An 11,972-nucleotide genomic window follows, 5' to 3' on the forward strand; every position below is an offset into this window, starting at 1 on the left:
AATATAAGAAAGAAGACAAAAAAAAGAAAAAAAAATTCACATAATATAAAATTCACCATTTTATGGCTTAAAGACATATATGATCACTGCCGCTTAGTGAAGTGAAGGGTCCAGGGAAATACCTCTGTAAGTGAAATAATGCAACGTCCCACATAATTGTGCCTTTTCCTCATCTGGGTGAAAAGGACAGAGGACTAAGCACATGGACTGGAAATTGGAAGGGAGTGCTCAAAAAACAGAGTTGCATGTGCTGCAGGAGCAAGAAGTCACCCTAGAGGACACAGCTGAAGATGGAGTCTCTGAAAGCTTCCAGCTTCTACAGACTGATGTGGAATGTGAGCATCAAGAGGAGACCCAGCCTACAGGCAGTGCAGTGTGGTGCTCAAAAAATGTCCAAAGAAAACAGAGACACTGGGAAAAGATAGTTGCAGCAAAGAAGAGTAAAAGAAGAAAAGCAAAAGAAAGAAGGAAAGCCAACCGTGTAGAAAATTCAGGCATCTACACCCAGCACAGCAAACGTTTTCTGAGATCCTTAACCAAGGAAAGACTTTTGGAAGCCAAACATTTAGGACCAAGACTCTGTATCGATTTGAGTATGACCCATCACATGTCTAAGAAGGAATTAGATAGACTGGCTGGACAGATCCGACGGTTGTATGGCTCAAATAAAAAGGCTGACAGGCCATTTTGGATCTGCCTCACTGGATTCTCCATAGACAGTCCCTTGTATGAAGAGTGTTTGAGGATGAATGATGGATTTTCTAGTTATCCGCTAGACATAACACAAGAAGACTGCTTTAGTTTACTTCCTCTGGAAACCCTTGTGTACCTGACTCCTGACTCAGAATATGCTCTTGAAGATGTGGATCTAAACAAAATTTACATACTTGGTGGACTTGCAGACGAAAGCATTCAGAAGAAGGTGACATTTCAAAGGGCCCAAGAACACTCTGTCAAGACTGCTCGCTTACCAATCCAGGAATATATGGTCAGATGCCAGAATGGGAAAAATATCATTCAGAGATATTGCCCATCAATCAAGTGTTTGATATCCTGTCCACTTACTTTGAGACTCAAAACTGGCCTGAAGCATTGAAGAAGGGAGTTTCTTCCAGAAAAGTCTATGTTCTTCAGAACTCAGTAGAATGGACAGCCTGATTGCAGCTGCAGGAGGTGAAATTGCTGGAGTTGCCTTGACCAAAGAGCAGAGCAGAGAGGATGGTGGTGGTACTCATTTGCCTTTATTTGACATCTTGGCTCTTCACTGGGATAGGAGTTACTAACAGGGACCACATTTATGCTCTTTTGTATCTCCCATAGTGCCTGGCTTACAGGAAGTGCCCAGATACATGTTGACTAACTAAAGAGTGTACATAACAATGAATTAGCCCTAAAACTACAACAACAACAACAAAAAAAAGACTTAAATATAAGACATGATACCATAAAACTCCTAGAAGAGAACATAGGTAAAACATTCCCTGATATAAATCATACCAATGTTTTCTTAGGTCAGTCTCCCAAGGCGACAGAAATAAAAGCAAAAATAAACAAATGGGACCTAATCAAACTTAGAAGCTTTAGCACAGCAAAGGAAACCATAAACAAAACAAAAAGACAACCTAACTGACAAGGGCTTAATTTCCAAAATATACAAATTCAACAACAATTTAAAAAACCCAATCGAAAAATGAGCAGAAGGGACTTCCCTGGTGGTGCAGTGAGAGAGTAGCATAGACATATATATACTACCAACTGTAAAATAGATAGCCAGTGGAAAGTTGCTGTATAACAAAGGAAGATCAACTCGATGATGGATGATGCCTTAGAGGGCCGGGACGGGGAGGGTAGGGGGGAGTTGCGGGAGGGAGGGAATATGGGGATATGTGTATAAATACAGCTGATTGACTTTGGTGTACCTCAAAAACTGGTACAAGAGTATAAAGCAATTATATTCCAATAAAGAGGTTAAAAAAAAAAAAGAATCCACCTGCCAACGCAGGGGACGTGGGTTCCATCCCTGGTCCAGGAAGATCCCACATGCCACGGAGCAACTGAGCCCAAGCACCACAACTACTGAGCCTGTATGCTGCAATTACTGAAGCTCGTGCACCTAGAGTCCATGTTTCCAGAGAAGCCATAGCAATGAGAAGCCTGTGCACCTTAATGAAGAGTAGACCTCGCTTGCCGCAACTAGAGAAAAGCCTGCACACAGCAACAAACACCCAATGCAGCCATAAAAACCCCCAAAAGAGACATTTCTCCAAAGAAGACACACAGGTGGTCAATAGGCACATGAAAAGATGCCCCATCATCGCTAATTATTAGAGAAATGCAAATCGGAACAACAATGAGGTACCACCTCACACTGGTCAGAATGGCCTTCATTAAGAAGTCTATAAATAGGACTTCCTAGGTGGCGCAGTGGTAAAGAATCCGCCTGCCAGTGCAGGGGACGCGGGTTCGAGCCCTGCCCTGGGATGATTCCACGTGCCACGGAGCAACTAAGCCCGTGCGCCACAACTATTGAGCCTGTGCTCTAAAGCCTGTGAGCCCAACTACTGAGCCCATGTGCCGCAACTATTGAAGCCCACGCACCTAGAGCCCGTGCTCCACGACAAGAGAAGCCACTACCATGAGGAGCCTGCGCACTACAATGAAGAGTAGCCCCCACTCGCAGCAACTAGAGAAAGCCCGTGTGCAGCAACGAAGACCTCACCGCAGCCAATACATAAATAAAATAAATAAATTAATTAAAAAAAAGAAGTCTATAAATAATACTGGAGAGGGTGTGGAGAAAAGGGAACCTTCCTACACTGTTAGTGGGAATGTAAGTGGGTGCAGCCACTATGGAAAACAGCACGAGGTTCCTCAAAAAACTAAAAATAGAGTTGCCATATGATCTAGCAATCCCACTCCTGGGAATATACCCAGGCAAAACTATAATTCAAAAAGATCCATGCACCCCTATGTTCACAGCAGCACTATTTACAATAGCCAAGACATGGAAACAACCTAAATGTCCATGGGCAGATGAATGGATAAAGAAGATGTGGTATATAAATACAATGGAATATTACTCAGCAATAAAAGGAATAAAATAATGCCATTTACAGCAACATGGATGGACCTAGAGATTATCATACTAAGCGAAGTAAGTCAGACAGAGAAAGACAAATACCATATGATATCACCTATATGAGGAATCTAAAATACAACACGAATATATCTACAAAACAGAAACAGACTCACACACATAGAGAATGGACTTGTGGTTGCCAAGGGGGAGGGGGGTGGAGGAGGGAAGGACTGGGAGCTTGGGATTAGCAGATGCAAACTAGCATACATAAGATGGATAAACAAGGTCCTACTGTATGGCACAGGGAGCTACATTCAATATCCTGTGGACTTCCCTGGCGGTCCAGTGGTTAAGACTCCGAGCTTCCAACACAGGGGGTGTGGGTTCCATCCCTGACTGGGGAACTAGGATCCCACATGTTGTGCGAAGACCCTCCCCCCCATGCTGGCACAACGGAAAGAAAAAAAAGTACCCTGTGATAAACCATAATGGAAAAGTATATGAAAAAGAATATATATGTATGTATAACTGAATCACTTTGCTGTATAGCAGAAATTAACACAATATGGTAAATCAATGATACTTCAATAAAATTTTAAAAATTCACCATTTTAAAGAGTAAAATTGAGGGAATTCCCTGGTGGTGCAGTGGTTAGGACTCAGGGCTCTCACTGCGGTGGCCTGGGTTCAGTCCCTGGATGGGGAAACCCTTTTCCTTCTTCCTCTTTCCCCTGGAAACCACTAACCTACAGATTAGTGTAGATTAGTGTTTCTGTTCTTACAGATTTGCCTATTTTGGACATTCCATGTCGATGGAATCATACAGTATGTGGCCTTTTGTGTATCGCTCCTTTCACTCAGCACAATGTTTGTTTGTTTTAAGAAAAATTCTATTTTTATTTGTGGGTCCCTTTATAATATGAAGCTTAACATACCTGAGTTACATAATTGCATATTAAAATGCATTTTTTTAGAAAGTAATCACTTTTAAAGCAATTCAATACATGCCAAGCACTGTCTGGAGTTCCCTAGGCATTAAATAATTTAATCATCAAAACCCTATGAGGAAAGAATGGTCATTAACTCCATGTTATTTTTCAGATGAGAAAATGGAGGCAGAGAAGTTGAATAAGTAGAGCAGCACAGCCAAGCTCACCCTAGTAACTAAGAGGCAGGGACAGACTGTGAACTCAGGAAGCTGGGCGCCCTTCCTGTCCATAGAGGTAGTAGTATTCCCACTCACTAAGGTCACTAAGATAAAATGAACACTGGTAAACTCTTACAATTTTTAAGAACTAAGATACTTAGGTCCTTGAAGTGGGGGACACTGCTTGTGGCAGGCAGAATTCTAAGAGCCCCTGAGATTCCTACTTGCTGAAGTACACAAATCTTCTAGTTTTTCAATCAAACACTAAATCAAGAGCAAAATGTTTTTAAGGTCCATTCATGTGGTAGCATGTATCAGAATTCCATTCCTCCTTATTGATGAATGAGATTTTATTGCATGGAAGTGCCACATTTTGTTTATCTATTCATCCGTTGATGGACATTGGATTGTTTTCATTCCTAGGAGTGGAATTGCTGGGACATATGGTAGTTCTGTTTAATTTTTTGACAAACTGCCAAACTGTTTTCCAATGTAAATCTCTCTAAAAGAGCTCTTTCAGCCACATCGCAACACATAGATAAGAATTTCTACAACTCTATTCACCAGCGAATAGAATTCTCTGAAGATTAGCCTAGTAATGGAACCCATTCAAGAGGGATCTTACATTATGAAATACTTAAGGGGCCTTATTATGAAATAACTTTACCTATGAAAGTGGTGTCCAGGCAAGAAGAACCCAAGAGGAACATTTGGAGTGGGGCTTTACACGTAGTTGTTTTTCTAGCCAAGGATAAAGCAGCCTCAGTCTCTGCTCTCAGTGGGGGAAACGAGTAAGAGATACATTGCTCATATTGCAGCCTGGTAAGTGCTGTAACAGTATGGGGGCTGGGGGGGTGCGGGGGGGTGGGCACCGGACGGACGCCTCAGTCGGCCTGGGAAGGCCACGGAAGGCTCCCGGAGGAGGTGACACTTGAGATGAAGTGGTCTAGGAATTAGGAGATTGGCATCGGGGGAGGTAAGGAAGGACAACTCAAGCAGAAGAAGCGTCACATGTACGTGAGTGATGGAGTCTGGACGGAGAAAGTGATGCTGGCTCAGTGACTGACCTCAGGAGGGCTGTGAGGCTAGATGGATTCAGGAGCGGGAGATCCTGAAAAGCCAAATCAGAGGGCAATGGAAAACAATGGAAATATATTAAGCAGAAGTGTGATAAAATCAGTTCTCTATTATAAAACAAAACAAAACAAAACATCTTTCCCGTAGCAGGATGGCAAGTGGATGGGGAACCAGCAAGATTTCAGGAAGGACATGAATTAAAAACTTGCTTCAGGGACTTCCCTGGTAGGGCAGGGGTTAAGAATCCGCCTGCCAATGCAGGGGACACCAGTTCAAGTCCTGATCTGGGAAGGTCCCACATGCTGCGGAGCAACGAAGCCCGTGTGCCACAACTACTGAGCCTATGTGCCACAACTACTGAAGCCCACATGCCTAGAGCCCGTGCTCCGCAACAAGAGAAGCCACCAAGATTAGAAGCCCATGCACCACAACGAAGAGTAGCCACTGCTCGCCGCAACTAGAGAAAGCCAATGTACAGCAATGAAGACCCAACACAATCAAAAATAAATTAAAAAAAAAAAGGCTGACTGTGGAGATGAAGATGGAAAGTCAACTTTGAGAGATGCCTAAAAGCTAGTGTTATGAGATAAATTGTGTTCTCCCCAAATTCATTCGTTGAAGATCTAACCCCCAGTACCTCAGAATATGATTGTATTTGGAGATAGTGCCTTTAAGGAAGTAATGAAGATAAAGTGAGGTCATATGGGTGGACCCTTATACAATATAACTGATGATCCTCTAAGAAGACCATATGAGGACACAGACAACACACAGACCAAGGGACAACCATGTGAGGACACAGTGAGAAGGCAGCCACCTACAAGCCAAGACCAGAGGCCTCCGAAGAAACCAAACCTGCCGACACCTTTTTAGCCTCCAGAACTGGGAGACACTAAATTTCTGCTGTTTAAGCCACCCAGCCTGTGGTGTTTTGTTATGGCAGCCCTAGCAAACGAATACGACTAGGTTTGTCAGGATTTTGATATGGGGAGAGAGGACCCTATGATGACTCCCAGGTGATGCCTTTCATAAGGTAAGGACGCTGGTGGAAAAGATGAATGGGCGAGCTCTGGGCAGTTTGAGATTCAGGTGTCAGTGGAGTATGAGGGAAGATGTCCAGTAAGCAGCTGGGTACGTGAGTCTGCAGTTCAGGAGGGAGAGCTGAGATGGGGTTGGAGATGGGGAGTCAGGTAGCTTATTATGTTGTATGGGAAGATCTGGGTGTGACTGAAAGCCATCTAAGAGGCAGAGTGCCTACTGGAAAGAGTGTGGTTTGTTGGTCAGACAGTCTAGATCTGAACTCTGCCCCCACCTCTTACTAGCTGTGAGGCTTTACACAAGTTGCTAGCCCACTCTGAAGCTCAAGTTACCCTCTGTGATCAGAGGGCATAATGGAGCCTCCCTGGGCTCCTGTGAGCCTTAAAAAGATATAACATGTTAAGTCCTGGAATGCTCTAGAATAGGAGTTCACACAAAGTGGCAGCTATTCCTACTATAGGAAGAACGAGGATAAGGAAAGATCACTGATATTGAAGGGGTGCTTTGAAGAAGACTGAGAAGTAAAATTCAGAGAGGCAAGAGGAGAAAGAAGCAAGGGTGTGGGAAAGAAAGTCAAGATAGGAGAGAGTTTCAAGAAAACTATTAGGTCAGCCCTGGCACGTGTCATAGAGAAGCCAAGAAACATGAGCGTGGAGCAAAGTGCAGGGATACATTTCAATCTCTTATTCCATAGTTTTCCCTTCCAAGGTTGTGCACCATTTTTTTTTTTTTGAAAGCTCCACAGCTCTCCCTTATCTGAGAACTAGACTGACATAAATAATGACAATTATTTATGTGTCTATATGGTAATAAACCCACACAGGCAAATCAAATTAGAGAGCTGTGTGCTAGTCAACTATTCTATGAGCTAGTTTAGGAGGAAATTCACTAATGACATTAGGAAACATTTTCTCTTTTGATGTATTTTTGTTTCTCATTCATAATTAATTTTAATCTCTATCACTATAATGTCAGGCCTATAGCAGGCCTACTATTTCCTTTTATGAAAAGCATCCTTGGAAAAGGGGAAAGCAAGACCCAAGCATTGGGAAAGTTTTATCCACTTCTCATAAATGGAGTTTTAATGGGATGGGAGTTCTCTTATGAGGAAGCACTGATTTTAAGACCAGAAGGAACTTCAGAAGGCTATCTACGAAATTTCATCTATACTAAAAGGCACTTTTTTAAAACATGTAAACATCTCTGAAATGAGCATCTGTCTTGCAATGGCTGGCATATCATATTGTTGACAGCATTTTCCTTTCTTAGAAGTTCATAAAGCATCACAATTGATGGTGTCTTAGATATGATCAAACATGGCAGTGCTTTGCCTGAGGACCAGGCAAGCTATTCTAGAAATACAACCACTTTTTGGCTTTGTAAGAACCTCTAGATAATAGTAATAATGTGGTCACGCACCAGACACACAGCCCTGGCAACATTTTCCATAGCTTAGCATAAAGACCGGCATCTCGCTGCTCATGCCAAGAAACAAGACAGCTCATGGCTTAAAACCAGGTAGAATTCCTCTCTGCGTCCATTGCAGCCCTTCTCACTCTAAACACACACACACACGCACACACAGTGAGCATCCTCTTGCTCCCTGCCAACCTTGCAGAGGCCTTTACCAGCCTCAAAATGGGAAAGCTATCAGTCACTGGCAAGAGAAAAGTGGGAGATCCCCCTCTTTTACATATTATTTAATTTGTTAAACCCTGGTTTAGATTTTGTTGCTAATAAAGATCTACCAACTTTTGAAGCTATTGGAAAGTCCCCTGCTTATACAGGTGCCCCCCTATAACCAGACACTTCCCACCATTCCCTGTCTACACTGCGGGCCCGAATGCATTTTCTGTTGCTTCTCAAGAAAGACTTGGGAGCCAAGGACTAACGCCTGGAGGTCCTTGAATCCTTTTAGGGAGAATCTGGCTGGCAAAACACATGTCTTTGATATTTATAACTGGTCAAAATAATGCTGGAGTTCCTGTTCCATCTGTTATGGAAAATTAAACCTCCTGAGCTGTCCTGTAATAGAAAGAAGCTGCAGAACTTTGCTGTCACCACTCTTTGTTTAACTCATGCAACATTTGAAAGCACACTGGCCTACAAGAAATAAAGCTTACTTGTGAGCTGGCTTAAAACAAACTCAGATGACAAGAAACCCAAACAGCAGGCCCCACTGAAGCTTTTAGCCCCAGCCCTGAAGGCCAGCTGGGTCCTTCTGTAACATCAAAGGCACAGACAACGGAACCAAAGTCAAGACAAATCCTCTCGGTGGCCCCGGGGGCCGCCAGTCTCTCAGAAGCAAGGGGAACCTACCGGGTATGTGGGTTTTCTTCACCTGAAAGTTGATTTTGCCCGAGAGCTTATAGATTGCAGTGCCCATCTCCAAGCCCCGGCTCCGTGTGCAGAGACAGCTGAGGGTGACAGGCTGAGCGGGCCAGCCCCCGCTGACCTGTGTGACTCAGAGCCCACCAGGAGGCCGGGCCTCCCCTCCACTCCCTTCTCCAAGCGGCCACCAGCGCGCTCAGCAGCTCTGCTCAGCAGGGCCATCGACCTTTCACAACCAGCTCCGTAAATTCGGTTAGCAGAGGTCAGGGGAGCCTCTCTCAGATGACAGTCTTGATCAGAGATGACTGTGTTGTGGTTGTTAAGGCCTCTGGACACAGACAGGCTCGGCGAGCTGTGTGGCTTTTGGCAACGTATTTCACTTCTCTGTGCCTCCATTTCTTCTTCTGTGCCTCCAGAGTCTTCATGGCAAGGAGTTCTGATAAAGTATGAAAAGTGCTTAGAATGACGCCCAGTATCATCGTACGTCTCAGCCGAGAGGTAGCCGCTGATATTACAATTGTTGTTGAAGGAAGCCCTGCGCCTTTCCTGTTCCGAAAATCTGCGTGTATGAGCCGGGCTGGTGAGGGATTGGGTCATGGTTTCTAACGACGTCTGAGGATACTGGGAAACTGTGATAGATCAGATCAGATTCCCAGTGTCTGGGGGAAAGGAACTCCCTACAGCAATAGTGCAGAATTAGGAGAAGTGAGGCTGCCTTCTTCAACCGGGTCCATTAGGGGGACTGTTCTCTCTTTGCATTGAAAATCTGCAGTTCCGGAGAGCACGAATGGCTGTCTAGTGCCAGCCTGGCCTCCTGTGGGAACTCTGAGCATTCTCTACCCAGAGGCTGCCTTTCTTCTGTTAGAAATCCCGAGTAGCTGTGCTTTTCTGTCCCTGGTTGCCCCCTGTTGTTGACTTTGAGGTATTTTTATCCCTTGGTTAAAGTCTCAGGTCAGTCCTCTGAGGAAGATGGCCTTTGCTTTCCTCTTCTGCCCTGAGGCAGAGGGGAGAGTTCATTTCACCAAAGCCAGCTCTCGTAGAGGGAGGTGGTCAAGATTTGGTCCAAAACCCTCAGCAGCACAAAAATAGCCTTTCTTATTTCTCAGCTGGCTCTGTCATTTACCAGCGTGTGATCTGGCTTCTCAGTTTTCACATCTGTAAAACGAAGGGGCGCTTCTACGTGACCTCTGAGGTCCCTGTAAATTCTGATTTCCTCTGAGATTCTCAAATTGGAGTCTGCACAACCTAGGGAGGGAGGGGTGCCGTGCAATCCACACAAAGCTACAGGCTAAATACGGTTTATCTTTCTGAAGCATCAACATTATATTAAAACAAATCTGGGTGTGTGATGGAATGCAATTCAAAATTTCCAAGTTTTTTCCCAAGAAAAAAGTGAGATCTTTTTCAATGTTCATCTTGGAAAAAATAGTGATGATGGTTGAACATTGTGAATGTTATGTCACTCAATTGTATATGTTAAAATGGTTAACATAGCAACTTTCCTGTTATATATATTTTACCACAATAAAAAAAAATTAAAAAAATTTAAAACAGTATTCTGGTAGACTAGAGAGTCCAGAAGTAAACCCACATATACTTGGTCAACTGATTTTTGACAAAGGTATGAAATTCAGTGGAGAAAGGGTAATCTTTTTAATAAATGGTGCTGGGACAATTGGACATTCATATGCTTCTTGCATATTTTAAAATAAACTTCAATTCATACCTCCCATCATATACAAGAATTGATTCAAAATGGATCGTAGATCTAAATGTGAAACCTAATGCTATAAAATTTCTAGAAGAAAATGTAGGAGGAAATCTTTATGACATCAGATTAGGCAATGATTTCCTAGATAAGACACCAGAAGCATAATTAATAAAAGAAAAAATTGTGTCAGATTTCATCAAAATTAAGAGCCTCTTCTCTTTAAAAGACACTGTCAAGAGAATGAAAACACAAACCTCAGACTAAGAGTAAATATTTGCAAATCACAAATATCTGATTATGGGAAAAATACAAATCTTAATAACTAGGAAGTAAAAAAGTCAATTTAAAAAATGGGCCAAAGATTTGAACACACTTCACCAAAAAAAGATATACAGATGGCAAATAAGTACATGAAAATATGCTCGACATTATTAGTCATTACAGAAATGCAAGTTATAACCACAGTGCCACGCTGCTACACACCTTTTAGAATGGCTAAAATGAAAGAGTGACCATAGCACGTGTTGGAGAGGAGTTACTGGAACTCTTTCTTACACGCTGCTGATGCGGATGTAAAGGGTAAGACTACTTGGGAAGAGTAGTTGGGCAGTGTCTTAAAAAATTAAATATACAACTACCATATGACCCAGCCATTCCATTCCTAAGTATTTACCTAAGAAAAAGGGAAGACTTTGTCCATACAAAGACTTGTCTACAAATATTCACAGCAGCTTTATTTTTTAATAGCCCTGAACTGGAAACTACTCAAATGTCCATCAGCAGATGCATGGATAAACAAATTATGGTACAATGAAATACTACTCAGCAATTTTTAAAAAGGAACTATTTTGATACACACAATACTGGTTAATTTCAAAATAATTATACTGAGTGAAAGAAGCCAGACAAAGAGTATGTGTTGTAAGATTCTATTTATGTAACATTCCAGAAAATGCAAACTAATCTACAGCAACAGAAAGCAGATTAAGGGTCACATGGTAGGGGCAAGAGGGGTTAAAGGGAAGGATTATAAAGGGGCATGAGGAAGTTTTGGGGAGTGATGGATGTGTTTGTTATCTTGACTGTGGTGACTCCCAAGGTTATGGGTTAAGCTCTTCTTAGATGGGAGTAGCTCGGTGGAAAAGGGTACAGTATAGAGTCTCGGGGATATGCATTGTACTTGAGAGGAAACCTCTCAGCAAGCTGAATTGACATAAGATATGAAGATTGAGTCCCTTGAGATTTATCTCTTCTCTTTGCTTGTCATAGCAATAATTTAGGTGAACAATCTGTTAGTTAGGCTTCCCTGTATTTTTGCAAACAAATGGTATTGCTTAGAAGTGCATGGATATATACCTTCAGGTATGGCTGGATCTAGGAGCTCAAACAAGCTCATTGGCTCTTGATTTATCTCCATCTCTCTGCTCTCCTTCCCTCTGTGATGGCTTCATCTGCAGGAAGGTCTTCTCTCATCTTGGCAAGATGACTATCAGTAACTCCCGGCCTACATCTAGCAGAGTGCTTCTTGATTTCTTAAATTCCATCGAAAGATCCAGGACTGACTCTGGTTGGATGGACTTACAAGTCTA

General features: G+C 42.8%; 1 pseudogene; it reads left to right on the top strand.

The window, feature by feature from the left end:
- Positions 1-202: 202 nt before the first annotated feature.
- On the top strand, positions 203-1,158 carry LOC130857494 (tRNA methyltransferase 10 homolog B-like; annotated as a pseudogene).
- Positions 1,159-11,972: the final 10,814 nt, after the last annotated feature.

The sequence above is a fragment of the Hippopotamus amphibius genome, chromosome 7, assembly GCF_030028045.1.
Source record: "Hippopotamus amphibius kiboko isolate mHipAmp2 chromosome 7, mHipAmp2.hap2, whole genome shotgun sequence".
Taxonomy (NCBI): domain Eukaryota; kingdom Metazoa; phylum Chordata; class Mammalia; order Artiodactyla; family Hippopotamidae; genus Hippopotamus; species Hippopotamus amphibius.